We start from the raw sequence: 20,101 nt of genomic DNA on the forward strand, positions 1-20,101 counted from the left end.
AGAGAGTATGATTGTACCAAAGGTTGTACTTGAGCAGGAGGTCTCCATCCTTTTTGGGTGAAATAACCTTGCATCAAATACTCGTTAAATACATGACAAATCATATCCAGTCATAATATAACATTATTCATGAAGGCATATTATCATATCATATTAAAGCCTATATGACAATATATCATATTATGTGTCATCAAAACCTTGTTTCTCAACAGAATGCACATGAGAAACAAAACAAATATGAGAAAAGTGGTAGAAGTTACCTAATCTGTACTGTGAAATCTTACCTGATGCTGCTCTGTACTAGCTCTATAGAGATTTCACTTGTCTCAATGCTTATAACATATAAAAATGCATAAAATATAATGCATACATGATCTGACACTCATGATCATGATATACACAAATAAATCCTAAGAAAATTATGAAATAACCGTAAATCTAATCCAAACAATACAACATACAAACATTGTGCAGTGCCTCACTCATCAATGAGATCAATGGCCTCAATGTCTTGACTAACTATGGCATCCAAAATGTAGGGATTCAGTCGTTGCCTATTGACCTTGAACATGCTGCCCGTTCGTGGGCCCAAAATCTCAATAGCACCATGCATAAAAACTCTCTGGACTATAAATGGGATATCCCATCTAGACTTCAACTTCCCTGAAAAGAGATGGAGTCACAAATTATAAAGCCAAACCTTTTGCTCAGGATCAAAATGTTTTCACACAATATGCTTGTCATGAAAATGCTTAGTTCGATCCTTGTAGATTTTCTCACTCTCATACGCATCGTTTCACAACTCCTCGAGCTCACTCATCTGTAATCTCCTTTTTATGCCAGCTTAAGCCATATCAAAGTTGAACTTTTTGATTGTCAAATATGTCTTATGCTCTAATTCAACAGGGAGATGACATGGCTTCCCAAAAACCAATTGGTAAAGGATATGCCAATTGAAGTCTTCAAAGTAGTCCGATATACCCATAATGCATCATCATGGTGTTGGGATTAGTCTTTTCAGTCTGACCGGACTGTCTTTTCAAGAATCCATTTGATCTTCCTGTTGGAGATCTCAACCAGACCACTCGTCTGTGGATGGTATGGTATAGCAATCCGATGGTGTACAAAATACTTCCTGAGTAAGAAAACTACTTGCACATTCTTGATGTGCATACCACCATTACTAATCATCGCTCTCAGAACACCGAACCTACTAATGATATTGTCCTTGATAAATCAAAGCACCTCCTTATGATCATTGGTTTGAGTGGCCATGATCTCGACCCACTTGAACACATAATCGTTCGCCACTAAAATGTAAACAAAACTGAATGAAGGTAGGAAGGGACCCATAAAATTGATGCCCCAGACATCAAAGATCTCTACGACAAGAATGTGAAGGAGGGGCATCATATCGCACTTGGAAATGCTCCTTGTCTACTGACAGTGTAAGCATCTCCTATAAAATCCATGAGTATCTCGATATAGTGTTGGCCACCAAAATCCAGATTGGAGGACCTTCACAGTGGTCTTTCGACTGGAAAAGTGACCTCTACAAGCCAGAGAATGACTGAAAGACAAAATAGAATCATACTCTTCCTCAAGGACGTACCTTTGAATCATCTAGTCAGGACATAATCAAAACAACTCTGGATCCTCCCAGAAGTAATGTTTCACCTACGACATGGAGCGATCTCTCTCGTTCCTGTTCCAATATGCAAGAAACTCTCCGGTCACCAAAAAGTTGATGATATATGCAAACCAGGGTAGGCACTTGAAATAAAAAAGCTGCTTATCTGGGAAAGAATCATCAATCTGTCCCTGATCAATGAATGTCTCCACAGTCAATCTAGACAGATGATCTGTTACAAGATTATCACATCCACTCTTATCTCGAATCTCGATATCAAATTATTATAGCAAGAGGATCCAACAGATGAGTCACGACTTGGCATCCTTTTTACTCACCAAGTACCACAGAGCGGCATTATCTGAGTAAACGATGACCTTGGAGCCCAATAAATACGAACATAACTTCTCGAGGGCAAATACAATAGCTAGCAGTTTCTTCTCAATGGTCATATAGTTCACCTAGGCATCAGAGAGGGTCCTGCTAGTGTAATAAATGACATGAGACTTCTGTTTGATCTTCTGATCAATAATGGCTCCAACCGCGTAATCGAAAGCATCACACATGATCTCAAACGACACTGACCAATCGGGGCAACAAAGTATGAGAGCTATGGTCAGGGCCTCCTTCAAAGATAGAAATGCCTTCAGACATGCATCATCAAAACAAAATAGTTGATCTTTAGAGAGTAGGTTGCATAATAGTCTAGAAATCTTGCTAAAATTCTTGATGAACCACAGATAGAAACCTAAGAATGAATGTACTTGCCGCACATAGGTCGGTGAAGATAACTTAGCAATCGACTCCACTTTGGCCTTATCGACCTCAATCCCTTTCTCAGATACAATATGTCCAAGAACAATCCCCTATTGTACCATAAAATATCTATTCTCTCAGCTAAGCATAAGATTTGTCTCCATGCATTGTTTTAGCACTCTTGCTAACTTTTTGAGACAATCGTCAAATGAAGAGCAATACATCGAAAAGTCATCCATGAATATCTTGAGAATGTCATCAACCATGTGAGAGAAAATCACCATCATGCACCACTGAAATATTGCTGGGGCATTGCAGAGCCCAAATGACATTCTCTTGAATGCAAAGGTGACATATGGATAGTTGAACATTGTCTTCTCTTGGTCCTCAAGGTGAACGACCACCTGATTATATCCTAAATAACCATCTAGGAAGCAGAAATAATGTTGGCCTGCGAGTCTATCCAAAATCTAGTTGATGAACAAGAACGAGAAGTGATCATTCCGCGTTGCACTATTCAACTTCTTATAATCGATGCACACTTGCCACCTCGTAGTAGTCCTCATGGGGACATTTTCTCCTTTCTCATTGACCGTAACAGTGAGCCCAAAATTTTTTGGAACAACCTAGGCGAGACTCACCCACTGACTATCGGAGATGGGATAGATGATCCCTGCATCCAACCACTTAACTACTTTCTTCTTCATCACTTCCTTCATATGGAGATTTAACCTCCTTTGCATCTCTCTTGAGGGCTTGACACCCTTATCCATGATAATCTAATGCATGCAAAAAAAGGTGTATATCTTCTTTGAAATTCCACTAGAGGGGAGGTGAATAGTGAAATACGATGCAGATCGATAATATAAAAATTAAAGATAGAAGGCACAACACCATAAACACAGAATTTATACTGGTTCAGTCGAGTTACTCACCTACATCCAGTCCCCAAGTAAAACACTTGAGCCTTTCACTATAAAATCCGTGTTACGAGATAAATAGTACAACACCCTCTTCCTCAGAGGTCTACTTCTCTCAACAGAGAAGGGAAACACCCTCTTTCACAGAGGTCTACTTCTCTCAATAGAGAAGGAAAACACCCTCTTTCACAGAGGTCTACTTCTCTCAACAGAGAAAGGAAACACCCTCTTTCACAGAGGTCTACTTTTCTCAACAGAGAAGGAATACAGTAGATAACAGAAAGTTACAACACTTTCCTAAAGAACCTTCAGAATGATATGCAGAGTATGAATGCACGTATGAAGATTCTCAGAATGTTCTCTCTTTTCAAAATAGTCAGAATAATCTCTCAGAAGAACATAATGTTCTTTTCTTTTTTACACAGTTGATTCTTTTGTCAGAGAGCTTTTCTTGTCTTTTTCTCTTTCTTTTTCTAAGCTCTTTTTCAGTGTGTCGAGTATGAATTTTTCTCTTTGAAAGATCACACATATGTATCGCTGTTGAAATATTATTTTGTTTATATATATATATATATATATAGGTCTTAAGAAAATAGTCATTGTTTTTTGAAATAATTGTCCTTTTGTGATATGAGGTGTCAGGTAATCTCAAAACAACTTTTTATGAAAAAATGTGTGAAATGATATGTGTACTATATTGCTTTTTCAAAAAGTCGTTATTCCATAAATTGAATATTTGAGGTACACTATACGTTGTTGTAATTAAAAATGAGATTTAATTTGTAATGGGTCTTTTCTCAAAATAAATGCTTTGTAGTATATTGAACGTTGAAGTGTAACTTATAATGTAATTTGTCTTTACTCAATTTAATGATTTGTAGTACATTAATAGTTTTCTTACAAATCGTCACTTCTTTGGTTAAATGTATGTAAGTACAATAAATGCTTGTTAAGTACTTTATTTTATAAATGGTCATTTCTTAAATGCTTTTTGAAGTGCCATTTAATGCTTACAAAAAGAATGATGACTTTAAATATAAGTCAACATTCTTGAGTGTGGATTTTAGTATTAAATAAATAAATGGTCATTTCCTAACTTAATTGTCTTGTTTAAACAATAAGTAGTTGTGTATCAAATAATATTTGTTTTCTCAAATTGTCAATTCAAGATGAACGATTGTGTATTATGAGTTAATGCATTTTGTCTTTTTCTTTCATAAAAGCTTTTGAAATCATAACCTATTATATCTTGTCAAAATGTTCTTTTCATAAATGCTTGTAAGAAGTACAATGATTTGTTTCAAAAAGGTGTTTTTGAAATGCTACAATATACATAACGTATCCTTTTATGAAGGCTTAACTTTTTGTAAGTAAATGGCTTGTATGATTTTCAAAGCATATAGTCTAATATGAAATATGCATGCTTCTGAAGGTTCTGTTACATATGACTCTAAAGAAGAAAAAAAATCTTCATCTTGAGGTAGCCAATCTTCTTGGATGATCTTTATGAATGTATGGCCCATCAAGATTTTTCTTCAGAGTAGTATGATTGCATCAAATAGTTGTACTTGATCAAGTTGTCTTCACTCTTCTTAAGTGAAATAACCTTGCATCAAATACTCATTAAATACATAGCACATCATATCCCGTCATAATATAACATATTCAGTTTCACATATGAAAGTATATCATATTTATCATATCTCACGAAAGCAAATCATGTATTTAGCATGTATCATCTATATGCATCATGAAAGCATATCATCATGTATCATCAAAACATAGTTTCTAAACATTCTCTCCCTTTTTGATGATGACAATATATGCTCCCCCTGTCAATAAGCCATATGTATAATGATAATTTAAATATGATATCATACATGAAAAAATGAATAAGACGATAGTATATAAAAAACATAATTAAAAGTTTAAGTTCAGGAAATCGTATTTCTCCTACATAGGAGAGGTAGATTTTTCTCCCCCTTTGTCATTGACAAAAAGGAGGGATCAGAATAGGAAAGTTAATATTACTGACCAAAATTATAAATCATTCAGAATTAGACGAGGGATGAAATTGTCGAAGAAGAGCATCTTGGCCAATCTTCAGAGAGTGAAAGGCTTGCTGCAGAGAGGCTTGATTCTTCAGCAGAAGATCCTGTGTGTTTTGGACATCCACTAGAGCAGAGAATATATCAAGTTCAGATGTCTGAGCAGAATCTGCCTCACCAGAGCCTTCGTCGTCAGTATGTTGTGGGAGTGACCCTTCTTTGGAGAAGTAGGTACCATCAAAAGCATGTGTAGAATAGCAGACAACGTCATTGTGAAGTGGCACATTGAAATATTTAAGAATGGGAGTTATAAAGCATCCAAACGGAAGTGAACGAAAGACACAAAAATTAATTATGTTGTTAAAAATGATGCTCGACCAGTTGATGGGGAAGGAACAAAAAATTGCATAGATTAAGAGATAGATTTCGTTTGGCATGAATCCCTTGGATGATTGTTTGGGAAAGACATTATGCGATAGGATTTGTGACAGAAGCTGAGCATGAGGTTTCAGATTGCTCATGTGCCATGGAAAGTGGGTGGATCGTGTGGAGTGAAGCACTTTTTTAAACACAATACGATTGATAGGTACTTTGTTTGGTAGATCGATGCCAAGGGATGGAAGGTTCAGAATGCACCCTAAGGAGTGAATGTCAAAGGAAATGATTTTACCATGAACCATGGTGGTGACAGCAGTTTGATCATGATTTACCGACAGGTTGGTATAAAAAATCTTGATGAGAGTGGGATAATATGAAGCAATGTTTGATGATCCTAAAATTTGAACAAAGTATTGGAGAGAAGTTTCGAGATCAAAGGATGTGAAGTCTTCGAAGTGAACTAACCTTCCTGTTTGGATGGAAAGTGAGCTTACATAGTTGTAGTGGTGAATGAGATCTGAATATCGCAGTTCTGAAGATTCAATCATGTTGACATCATCAGAGAAGGATTTGGAAGAGGAGGCCATGGCGAGTAACTGAGAAAATAAGAAATAACCTTGGAGAGGATGTAAGGGGATAGAAATTTTTGAATGGGTGATGAATTCGTGAAAAATGTATTAGTTTATTAAATAGAATGATGATATTTATTTTAATAACAACTTGATGTTTTGTGAATGACAATTGAAATGAATAAAATTTGGATTTTAGCTGGGTCCATTATTCGTGAATGTCTATTTATGAAGAGTGAATAGTATATCTTAAGGCACTCATGAATGAGTGATCAAGTCACTCTTTGGAAGAGTGTGTGGATATGGACATAAGAATTTATTATATCATGTTAAATATGACACATAAAGAGTGGTTTGAATTTTTGTGTATGAAAAAAAACATAGTTTCGAATATTACTTTTCATCATAAGGAAAACTCGATATAGGAAAGTCCATTGAATTGAGAGAGAAGTCATGGTTTGAGAATAGTGTGCTATTTAGAACAAGATTTTTATGTGTGATTGATAAGGATAGACAAGATAGAAAGGATGAATAGAGACAAAGAAATGTATGACACGATGTAAATAATGACCCACGGATTTTAAAGAATCCAGTCATAGAGGTGATAAGACATAAAGAGTCTTGGAATGAGGAAAATAAAAAATGGCGTGAGAAGAGATGAATGAATGAATGCTATAATGTGATAGGATAGTGTGAAAATAGAGAGTTTAAAAATGGCCTAATAAAACAAACAACAAGTTGGTATATCATGGGTCAAAATATTTGATTTAATTAAAGGAGATAGACTCAATTTTTGTAAGGGAGGTTTTGAGAAAAAGACAAGAGAGAGTTATGAGATGAGTGACATGAAAGAATGTTATGATGACTTATTTAATGTAAAAATGGTTTTTATGGATAGGCGTGAAAGGAGATAGGTCATAGGGTAATTATGTGATGTGTACTTTGAAAGACATGACATTTTTGAAAGAAAATGAGTGACATAAAGTATTTGTTTTGTATTTTAATATTTGTGGTTTTTATGAATGTACGTGAATATGAGAAGGACTCATTTTGACTTTGAATAGTGGTAAGAGAGATGATGAGACAAGAAAAGTTGAAAATATATTCGAGAGATTAAAAAAAATGATAAGAATAGATGAATGATAGATAAAAAAAAAAGAATAGACAAGAAGGAGTCAGATTCAAAAAAATCTAAAATATATAAATGATAAACTAATCAATAGTAAAACAAATCATAAGATTTTGCAAAGTTTTATCTAAATAAGTGTGATTAATCACTTAGTTTATAGATTCCTAATTCTTTTCTAATTCGTATAAAGTCTTCATTTTTTAAAGGTTTAGTGAAAATATCTGCTAATTATTTATTAGTGGGTATAAATTCAAGTTTGATTATGTTGTTTAAAACTTGTTCTCTTAAAAAATGGTGTCGAATTTGAATGTGCTTTGTACGTGAGTGAAGAATAGGATTTTTAGATAAATTGAATGCACTTGTATTATCACACAAAATAGTTGTGCTTTCAAATTTTAACCCAAAGTCTTTTAATGTCTGTTTCATCCAGATGACTTGTGTACATGCTAGGCTTGCAACAATATATTCAGCTTCAGTAGTTGATAATGATACACAATTTTGTTTCTTACTGAACCATGAAACTAGTGAGTGCCCTAGCATATGACATGTTCCACTTGTGTTTTTTCTGTTAGATTTACTACCAGCAAAATCAGCATCACTGAATGAGATTAAATCAAATATAGATGATTTTGAATAAAATAACCCAAAATCAGCAGTTCTTTTTAGATATCTCATTATTCTTTTTACAGCTTTAAGATGTAATTCTTTTGGATTTGATTGAAATCTAGCATACAAGCAAACACTGAACATGATATCTGGACGACTAGCAGTTAAATATATTAGTGATCCTATCATACCTCTGAATAGTTTTGTATCCACAGTCTTACCATCTTCATCTTTGTCCAATACAGTGGTTGTGCTCATAGGAGTATTCTTTAAAGAAGTTGAGTTCATGTTGAACCTCTTCAGAAGTTCATGAGCATATTTAGACTGATTGATGAAGACTCCATCCTTGGTTTGCTTAATATGCAGTCCAAGAAAGTAGGTGAGTTCTCCCATCATACTCATTTCAAATTCTTTCTGCATGGACTTAGAAAAGTCTTCACAAAGACCATTATTAGTAGATCAAAAAATGATATCGTCCACATAAATTTGAACGATTAAGGTATGATCATTCACTAATTTTACAAATAAAGTTGAGTATGCTTTGCATACAGAAAATCAGGTTTTAAATAGAAAAGTTTTAAGTCTATCGTACCAAGCACGAGGTGCTTGTTTTAATCCATATAACACACGTTTTAATTTAAAAACATGATCAGGAAATTATTCATTTTCAAAACCTGGAGGTTGTTTTACATAAACTTCTTTGTTTATAAAACCATTTAGGAAAGCACTTTTAACATCCATTTGATATAGTTTAAAATCCATATAGCTTGCATACGCCAAAAGCATTCTTATGGATTCAAGTCTAGCAACAGGAGCAAAAGTTTCATCAAAATCAATACCTTTCTCCTGATTGTATCCTTGAGCCACTAGCCTTGCCTTGTTTCTTATGACATTACATGATTCATCCAGCTTGTTTCTGAAGATCCATCTTGTCCCAATGATTTGATGACCGTTTGGTTTTGGTACAAGATCCCACACATCATTTCTTTGGAACTGGTTAAGTTCTTCAGTCATTGCTAGCATCCAGAACTCGTCAATGATGGCTTCATCAATCTTTTTAGGTTCAAGTTGAAAAATGAAAGCCATATTTGCAATACGTTCCAACTGAGCTCTTGTTTGAATCCGCTTGGTCAGGAATCCCAAAATCTGCTTTTGAGGATGATCTCTGATTTCGGCAAATGTTCTTTGATGATCATCTTCATTAGATTTAGCTGTGTTATCTAACAGAAAATCTGTACTTTCAAGATCATCATCGTTAGTCTGCTTATGAACAGATTGATCAACAAATTCATAAAAGCTGACATGCATTGATTCTTCAATAGTATTACTACTCTTATTAAAAACTCTGTATTTTTTACTATGACTTGAATAAACTAAGAATCTGCCTTCAACAAATTTAGCATCAAATTTATCAAGGCTATCTTTTGTGTTTAGGATAAAGCATTTACATCCAAAGACTTTGAAGTAGTCTATTCTTGGAGTTCTGTCATAGAATAGTTCATAGAGAGTTTTATTCAAGAGAGGTCTAATAAGAACTCTATTTGAAATATAGCATGCAGTGTTAACAACTTCAACCCAAAAATATTTAGCAAGATTATTATGTTGGAGCATAGTTCTAGCAGATTCTTGAAGGGTTCTATTCTTTCTTTTTACTACACCATTTTGAGGTGCAACTCTTGGAAAGGCAAAGTTATGAGAGATACCATGCAAGTTAAAAAAATTTACAAAAAGATCATTATCAAATTCTCCTCCATGGTCACTACGAATTTTAACAATTGCAGAAGATTTTTCATTTTGTAACTTTTTACATAAAATTTCAAATTCACAAAACGTATCACTTTTATTTTTCAAAAATATTACCCAAGTGAATCTTGAGTAATGATCAACAATGACCAAAGCATATTTATTATGATTAAGACTAGCTACCCTAGAAGGAACAAAAAGATCCAGGTGGAGAAACTCTAAAGGTCTTTTACTTGACACAATATTTTTTGATTTGAAAGATGATTTTGACAGTTTTCCTAATTGACCAGCATCACAAAAATAGTCCTTTTTAAATGATATTTTAGGTAATCCACGTACCAAGTTATTTTTAGCTAATTTAGACATATATTTAGAGTTAACATGTCACATTTTCATATGCCATAAATTTTGAGAGTCATTATTAGCTATAAGACAATGTTCAGTAATATTCTCTAGGTGTAATTCATATATATTATTTTTTCTTATACCTTTCAAAATAATATTTTCGTTGGTGTCTGCTATGAGGCATGCATCATGTTTGACGATAACATTATATTCTGTGTCACACATTTGACTTATACTTAAGAGGTTATGTTTTAAACCTTTAACAAGGAGAATGTCTTTAATAAGAGGTTTATCGATGTTACCAATATTGACAATCCCAATTATTAATCCTTTGTTGTTATCTCCAAAGGTGACAGTTCCCCCTTCTTTATGATGAAGAACAACAAAAAGATCTGGATGTCCGGTCATATGCTTTGAACATCCACTGTCTAATATCTATCTGTTCTTCTTTTTCAGTGCCTGCAATAGATCAAGTAAAATTCTTTTTGGTACCCGATCGGGTCCCTTTTTGTTAGACTTTGGAACCCATATCCATTTTGATTTGGGTTTATCTACAGACTTAGAGGAGTACATGGTATTAAATTTGAAATTGTAATACTCCTGCTTAGGTTCAACAAAACCTTTGACAAAAGCAGTCTTTTGATTCGTACAAGAAGGTCTATTGAGATGAGAGTAACCAATACCATTCTTGTAAAAAGAGACTTTTTGAGAGGATAGGAGTTTGTCCAGGTTCTCTTTTCCTTTGGTAAACTTGAAAACCGTTTTCATAAGGTTTTCAGTTTTACTTTTTAATTCTGAAATTTCTACTTGAAGATTTTTAGTCTTGGAACTAGTTGAATTGATTTCAGAAGTAAGAATAAAATTTTTCTTTTTCAACTCAGAATTTTCAATACTGAGTTTTTCATTTTTCTGGGAAAGCTCTAAATTCTCGGATTTTAAAACTTTGTTTTTGAGAATCATTTTTCTAGATTCTTCAAAAAGTTCTTGAAATGCATTTAGAAGTTCTTCAAAAGAAAAGTCAGAAGATTCACTTACAAAGCTTTCTTCTGCCATGAAGCACATGTTTGCAGTTTTGGCTTCATCGTCACTTGACTCTTCACTGGTGGATGGTTCTGAATCATCCCATTAAGCATGTAAAGCCTTTTTCTCGAAGAACCTTTTCTTTGGTTCTTCAATTTTGGATCTTCTTTTTAGGAGAGGACAGTCATGTCTTACGTGGTTTGACTTATTGCATTGATAGCACATGGTATATTCCTTAGAATCTTTCTTTTCCTTGTGCTTATTTGATACCCTGTTCTTTCTCATAAAACGCTGAAATCTTCGGGTAAGCAGCGCAATTTCAGATTCTTTTTCTGAGTCCTCATTCTCAGAAATGGTTGGGAAGGCTAGATTTTTTTTTGTAGGTTGTTCTTGTTCCCTTCTTTCTTTCATATGAACTTCATAGGCCATAAGATTGCCTATTAAGTCGTCCAGAGTAAGCTTGGATATATCTTGAGCTTCTTCAATAGCTGTGATCTTTTTCTCTCAGTTAGTTATAAGAGATCTCAAGATCTTTTTCATCTTATCGGTCTGGGAATAGGTTTCTCCTAGAGATTTAAGATCATTGGTGATATTGGTGAATCTGGTAAACATCTCTGTGATGGACTCATCTTTATTCATTTTGAATAGCTCATATTTTCGAACCAGAGATGAGATCTTTGCTTCTTTTACTCTGTTAGTTCATTCATGGATAACTTCCAGATAATGCCAAATATCATATGCAGATTCACAGGCTGATATTATGTTAAACTCATTTTGATCAATGGCGCAATACAAAGCATTCATAGCTTTTGCATTTAGGTTTGCCATCTTCTTTTCTTTATCAGACCATAAACTATAGTCTGAAGTCGGAGATGTGTATGGACATTCTACAATTTTCCATACAACAAAGTCTATAGATTTTAAGAATATGGCTATTCTGCATTTCCAATATCCATAGTTGGTGCCATTGAAAAAAGGAGGGCGAGACGCATGTTGACCTTCAATGTCACGAGCATAAGAGGTTGATGTCATTTGTGCTGGAAGACTTGTTATGTCAAAACAACAAAACCTGCTCTGATACCAAATGAAATTCCACTAGAGGGGGGGGGGGTGAATAGTGAAATATGATGCAGATCAATAATATAAAAATTAAAGACAGAAGGCACAACACCATAAACACAGAATTTATACTGGTTTGGTCGAGTTACTGACCTACATCCAGTCCCTAAGTAAAACACTTGAGCCTTTCACTATAAAATCCGTGTTATGGGATAAATAGTACAACACCCTATTCCTGAGAGGTCTATTTATCTCAACAGAGAAGGAAAACACTCTCTTTCATATAGGTCTACTTCTCTCAACAGAGAAGGAAAACACCCTCTTTCACAGAGGTCTACTTCTCTCAACAAAGAAGGAATACAGTAGATAACAGAAAGTTACAACACTTTCCTAAAGAACCTTCAGTATGATATGCTGAGTATGAATGCACGTATGAAGATTCTCAAAATGTTTTCTCTTTTGAAAATAGTCAGAATAATCTCTCAAGAGAACAAAATCTTTTTTTCTTTTTCACACACAGTTGATTCTTTTGTCAGAGAGCTTTTCTTGTCTTTTTCTCTTTCTTTTCTCTTTCTTTTTCTAAGCTCTTTTTCAGTATGTCGAGTAGGAATTTTTCTCTTTGAAAGCTCACACATATGTATCGCTGTTGAAATATTATTTTGTTTATATGTATATAGGTCTTAAGAAAATAGTTGTTGCTTTTTGAAATAATTGTCCTTTTGTGATGTGAGGTGTTAGGTCATCTCAAAACAACTTTTTATGAAAAAATGTGTGAATTGATATGTGTACTATATTGCTTTTTCAAAAAGTCGTCATTCCATAAATTGAATATTTGAGGTACACTATACGTTGTTGTAATTAAAAATGAGATTTAATTTGTAACGGGTCTTTTCTCAAAATAAATGCTTTGTAGTACATTGAACGTTGAAGTGTAATTTATAAGGTAATTTGTCTTTACTCAATTTAATGATTTGTAGTACATTAATAGTTTTCTTACAAATCGTCACTTCTTTGGTTAAATGTATGTAAGTACAATAAATGCTTGTTAAGTACTTTATTTTATAAATGGTCATTTCTTAAATGCTTTTTGAAGTGCCATTTAATGCTTACAAAAAGAATGATGACTTTAAATATAAGTCGACATTCTTGAGTGTGGATTTTAGTATTAAATAAATAAATGGTCATTTCTTAACTTAATTGTCTTGTTTAAACAATAAGTAGTTGTGTATCAAATAATATTTGTTTTCTCAAATTGTCAATTCAAGATGAACGATTGTGTATTATGAGTTAATGCATTTTGTCTTTTTCTTTCATAAAAGCTTTTGAAGTCATGAGCTATTATATCTTGTCAAAATGTCCTTTTCATAAATGCTTGTAAGAAGTATAATGATTTGTTTCAAAAAGGTATTTTTGAAATGCTACAATATACATAACGTATCCTTTTATGAAAGCTTAACTTTTTGTAAGTAAATGGCTTGTATGATTTTCAAAGCATATAGTCTAATATAAAATATGCATGCTTCTGAAGGTTCTGTTACATATGACTCTAAAGAAGAAAAAAAATCTTCATCTTGAGGTAGCCAATCTTCTTGGATGATCTTTATGAATGTATGGCCCATCAAGCTTTTTCTTCAGAGTAGTATGATTGCATCATATAGTTGTACTTGATCAAGTTGTCTTCACTCTTCTTAAGTGAAATAACCTTGCATCAAATACTCGTTAAATACATAGCACATCATATCCCGTCATAATATATCATATTCAGTTTCACATATGAAAGCATATCATATTTATCATATCTCACGAAAGCAAATCATATATTTAGCATGTATCATCTATATGCATCATGAAAGCATATCATCATGTATCATCAAAACATAGTTTCTCAACACTCTTCAGATCAGCCACCGACCAATCAATCGCCTCTTTATGCTCATGCAAGACCTGCAGAAGCTGACACTCTTGAGTGTCAGTCAGGTCTGTGAAAATGATGACGAAGAGAGTCTGATCCTTACCTAGAAAGGCATACTTGAGTGAAGCTAGTAGGGGTTTTAACTCAAGTTTGGGTGGACTCTTAATGGAAGGTTTGGCAGACTTCTCTGCCAGATCAAGGAGGGGTTCAAATTGTCAGGTCCATTGTAACTCACTTATCGCACGATCAATCAAATCATGACTCTCTCCCTCTAGTGATTCATCAACCTCCTCCTGAGGTGGATCACTCAATGTCCAAACATGCTATGCTTCTACGAGGTCTTGAATGAGATCGACCTCGAAATGAAGGGGTGACTTAAAATGTTCAACCTCATCTTCCTATTTCTGAATGAAACATCTATTGTGCCTGTGCGGCAATTGATGCACGCATTGGCGGTGGCCCGGAAGGGGCAACATAAAATGATGGAGGTCTACCTCATATCATCCACTCCCTCCATATTCAAGATGATAAAGTCAATAGAGAAGTATAAGTCTTCCACCTTGACCAAAACATCTTCAAGAATCCCTCACGGGACCTTGATCAATCTGTCTGCTAGCTGTAGAGTCATAGGTGTCATCTTCATCTCTTTTAGTCCGAACTTGTCATAAAAAAAACCCAACAAGATATTCACACTTGTCCCAAGGTTGAGCAAGGAACGCTTAATAGTGATGTCTCCTATGACACATAAAATAATGAGAGTCTTTGGGTTCTTGAGCTTTAGTGGGGTTTAGTGCTGTAACACCACACTCACCTACTCAGTCAAATAAATCTTCTTTGGCACATAGGACCTCAACTTCCACTTCTGCGTACAAAGATCCTTCAAGAACTTTGCGTATGCAGGGACTTACTGGATAACATCTAGCAATGAGAGATTTATCTGAATGTGCTTGAAAATTTTAAGCATCACTTGCATGTTCACCCCTTGATTACTGAACGACTTCGGCCTCTCTAGCACCTCAGGAAAGGGGGCTTCAGGGATATAGGACTTGAAAGGCTCAGATGGAGAAGCCTTCTCGCTTTTCTAAGGTATGACAATAGAGACTGACTACTTTTCACTAGGTATCTAACTTTCTTCTACAACCTCCCTTGCTTTATATTACTTCCCCCTTCTAAGGGTTATTACCGCTTGAGCCTGCTCTTGATGGGCATCTGTCATGTGCAGGCCATGCATCAACTCCTTACCCCTAGGGTTAACCAACGGTTGGCTAGGTAATGCCCTCTCACTTCGCCTGCTATGCACCTTGGTGAGTTGTTCCATTTGTGTCTCAAGTTTTGTAATGGACTGCATGTGGGAGTATAGGTTTGCCTTGAGGTCCGAGAAGGCCTGCAGGATCTTGTCCTCAAAGGACAGGCTAGAAGCAGGTTCTTGGGATAGAGGCAGACTATAGGAAGGCTGAGCTAGGGGTAGCTAGATCTCTGGAAATCAGGCGGATAACTGCCTTGCCTAGGTTGGTTTTGGGAAGGGATGGGGGGTTGGACTTGTGGATTTCTCTATGAAAAATTGGGATGGTTTCACCAACAAGGGTTTGAGCTTGCTTCTGAACAAATTCAGAGTTCTATGGCACCACAGGATAGTCAAAGACATGGTGTGCTGGGCTAGCACACAACACACACACTTGCATGGCGAGGGGGGGGGGATTTGATAATAGTTGATCCAATTTATAGGTCAAGAGGTTGACCTTGTTATGCAATTCAAGGTTTGTCCCTAATTCGAAGATATGAGCCTTCTTGGCTCTAACTGAGACATGTGCATCCCTCTCAGATCATGAAGCTGAAGCGTGATGCATCAAATTCTTGCTTAGGGTATTAAAAAGGGCCCATGCCTTATCCTTAATCTTCAGCAGAAAAGTGCCCCCACATGCTGCATCGACTACTTGACGGTGCTTTTCGGTCAGCCTATCATAAAAATATTACATCAGTTGCCAACGGGTCACCTAATGGTGGGGACACTTTCAGAGAAGATCTTTCATCCTCTCCCACATCTCATGTAACATTTCTTTCTCAATTTGCAAAAAGCTGGTGATGACTTTTTGATATTAGTTCATCTTACCAATCGAGAAGTATTTCTTGAGGAACTCTCTTTGCATGTATTCCCAAGTGATAATCTGAACTGTATTAAGAGCCTTCAGCCAGTGTTTGGCTTTGTGTTTGAGGGAGAAAGGAAACAACATTAACCTTAATGCGTCATCCTCAAAATTGTTGATCTACACCATAGAGCAGATCCCGAGGAATTCATTGAGATGACGGTAGGGGTCTTCATTGCTAAGGCCATAAAAGGACAGTAACATTTGAATGATGCTGGTCTTGATCTCAAATTGGTTTGCTCTTACAATGGGTCTAGTGATGTAGGAGTGTATTCATTTGGAATAAAATACTCCCTCAAGGGACAGGTCAATTGTTTATCCTCAGCCATGGGGTCGGATCGATGAACTCTCCTACAAAGGGACTCGGGGTCCTCCAATGTCTCCATAAGCTCGGGATCAAGCGAGCATTGTTCTTGCATACACCTTTGAGTAGACCAGTGTAGCAACTATCCTAATGGTTGGTTTTCTACTTAACTAGTACACTAATGTGATCAAACCACACCATGAAAGCAGGCAAAAATAAAATAAAGAAAGCAAAAAAAAAAGAAATAAACAACCACACACTTGCAACCAACATATATTTTTGTAAAAAAACAAGCTATGAGCATAGTACCAATTGTGCGCAGTCACCTTCTAGGGGTAGCCTAATAGGTGGGCCGTGCAGAAAAAGTAAGATGGTCTCTAGGTTTACAAGCATGTGGTTCTACAATCTAAATACAAAAAGCAAACTAACAGTCCTAATTAATCAACAGGAAAATAAACTAACAATCCTAAATAACTGCAGAAAAGAAACTATAAACCCTAAATAACACAAACTAGGCAACAAAATGGGTACTCGGTTCTTAATTCGCTGTTTCTCGGCAACGGCGCCAAAATTTTGATGCATCTTTTCAATAGAGTATTTTTGAGATATATTTTCAGTAAAAATGTTTGTGCAAACCGTACATCAAATCATAAAAACCAGTTCATACTAATGGTGAAGTCTGGGTCAAACTCAGGAAATGGGATAAATACTTTTGTACCCCACACATAACTACTTTTGTTGCCATGAAAATAAAGATTAATTAATTAACTAAATAAAAGAATAAGTGTTGTCCTCTGTGGAGGACTTACAAAGAATAATTAATAGTTTTATTATAGACTCAATGAATAAAATAAAATAAAATAAATCTTAATCTAAAAATAAAAGAAAAGGTCTTCAGTGCCTTGAGCTTTTAGTCCCTTCCTTGATAGTTCTTGTTTATTCAGTTGCTTATTGTGAAGGGTCCTCTTGAGGGACTCTCTGAAGGGCTTGAAAGGCCTTTTGAGGGGACCTTTTGGGCACTATAGAGGGCTCTTTGAGGGTACTTTTGAGGGCTCACCGCACATCCAACCACTTTTCTACAACAACAACAACAAACAACAACAACAACTACGCCTTCATCCCAAAACAATTGGGGTCAGCGATATGAACCAAAAAAGAAATTCATTTTGGGTCTTCCACATGAATCCTTTTCCTCCAATCATTTCTATCCAACGCCATGTCCTCGGTGAGGTTCAAAGCATTCATATCCTTTCCTATCATCTCCATCCAAGTCTTCCTAGGCCTACCCCGACCTCTTTTAACTAATATATTTTCCCATTTCTCCAACCTTCTAACTGGAGCATCATTAGGCCTTCGCCGAATATGTCCAAACCACCGTAAACGATTCTCTCGCATCTTATTTTCAATGGGTGCAACACCTACCTTCTTACGTATCTCTTCGTTCTGAATCTTATCTTTTATTGTATTTCCACACATCCATCTAAGCATCCGCATCTCAGCTACACTCATTTTTTGAATATGATGTCTCTTGGCAGCCCAACATTCCATACCATATAGTAAAGCGGGTCTAATAGTCGTCCTATAAAACTTTCCCTTCAACCGCAATGGCATTCTACGATCGCACAGCACTCCAGTAGCACTTTTCCATTTCATCCACCCAACCTTTATCCTATGATTTACATCTCCATCAATTTCTCCATACTTTTGAATGATGGATCCCAAATATTTGAAATAATCATTCACCGGTATATCTTGCTCACCAAGCTTCACTACACTCCCATCACTACTTCGTTGCTTACTAAACCGACATTCCATATATTCAGTCTTACTCTTACTCAACTTAAAACCTCTAGCTTCCAATGTCTGTCTCCATAATTCTAACTTAGCATTAACCCCAGCTCTAGACTCATCAATCAAAACAATATCATCAGCAAACAACATACACCACGGTACATTTTCTTGAATTGATCTCGTAAGCTCATCCATCACTATTGCAAATAGGAAAGGGCTTAAAGCAGATCCTTGATGTAACCCAACCGTTATCGGGAAATTGGTTGTCACCCCTCCACAAGTGCGGACATTGGTTACTACTCCTTCATACATATCTTTAATTATACTAATGTACTTGAGAGAAACACCTTTCTTCATCATTGTCCACCAGAGAACGTCCCTAGGTACTCTATCGTATGCCTTCTCTAAATCAATAAAAACCATATGCAAATCTTTGTTCCTCTCTCTATATCTTTCAATAAGTTGTCTAAGAAGATGTATAGCTTCCATAGTTGATCTTCCAGGCATAAAACCAAATTGATTCTCCGATATCATGACAACCTTCCTCAACCTAGACTCAATCACCCTCTCCCAAAGTTTCATAGTATGACTCATGAGTTTTATACCACGATAGTTTGTGCAATCTTGTATATCACCCTTATTCTTATATAAAGGCACCAAAGTACTCTTCCTCCACTCATTAGGCATCTTATTTGTTCGCCAAATCAAGTTAAAAAGATTTGTCAACCATTCTAAACCTTTCTCTCCCAAGCATTTCCAAGCCTCGATAGGTATACCATCTGGGCCAACTGCCCTTCTTGATTTCATTTTCTTCAAAGCCTCTGCAATTTCTTTCTTTTGAATCTTGCGCATGAAGTCACGATTTATCTCATGAAAAGGAATGGAGAAGTCTCCAAGATCTTGAGCATGACTATCATTAAATAGCTTATCAAAATAATCTTTCCATCTCTCCTTAATCTCCTCATCTTTGACTAAAACCCTTTGCGTTTCATCTTTGATACATCTAACCATACCCAAATCCTTCGATTTCCTATCTCTCATCTTTGCAAGCCTATAAATATCCTTCTCGCCTTCTTTGGTATCCAACTTGTCATAAACCTCCTTATATACCTTAGCCCTCGCGTTTCGAACAACTTTTTTAGCTTCCTTCTTTGCTATCATATACTTCTCCAAATTCTCATTATCACGACTCTTACTTAGATTTCTATAACACTCTCTTTTAACCTTAATAGCTAATTTGACATCCTCGTTCCACCATGATGTATCCAACCACTTTTCTACAAAGCAAAAATAATAAAATGAGCAGAACCACAAAAAGAAATATACCGAAATCTAATAATTCAATCAAGAAAAGTTAAAAAACCACTCTAACAACTTGTAACAATTAACTAACATATAACAAATAACTAACTAAATAACAAACTAAATAATAACTTGAAACAACTAACTAAAAACTTTGTAGCAAGAAATTACCTAATCAATAAAAACATGATTATAAACTAACCAAAAAAAAATTAAAAACATGGAACATAACCAAACCTAATCTAACTAATCAATTAATTAAACTACTTTTAACAAGGAAACTAATGCTGAAAAAGGAATATAGCTAATAAAAAAAATGTGAATTAGACTATTCAAATTAATTATAACTAAAGACTAGGAAAGAGGTTAAATCCAAAACTACTTTAATATTAACAATCTAATTAGGTCTTACTATTATGAAATAAGCTAAACTAATTAAAATGCA

This window comes from Nuphar pumila, chromosome 7 (genome assembly GCF_984573655.1).
Source record: "Nuphar pumila chromosome 7, dmNupPumi1.hap1.1, whole genome shotgun sequence".
NCBI lineage: Eukaryota > Viridiplantae > Streptophyta > Magnoliopsida > Nymphaeales > Nymphaeaceae > Nuphar > Nuphar pumila.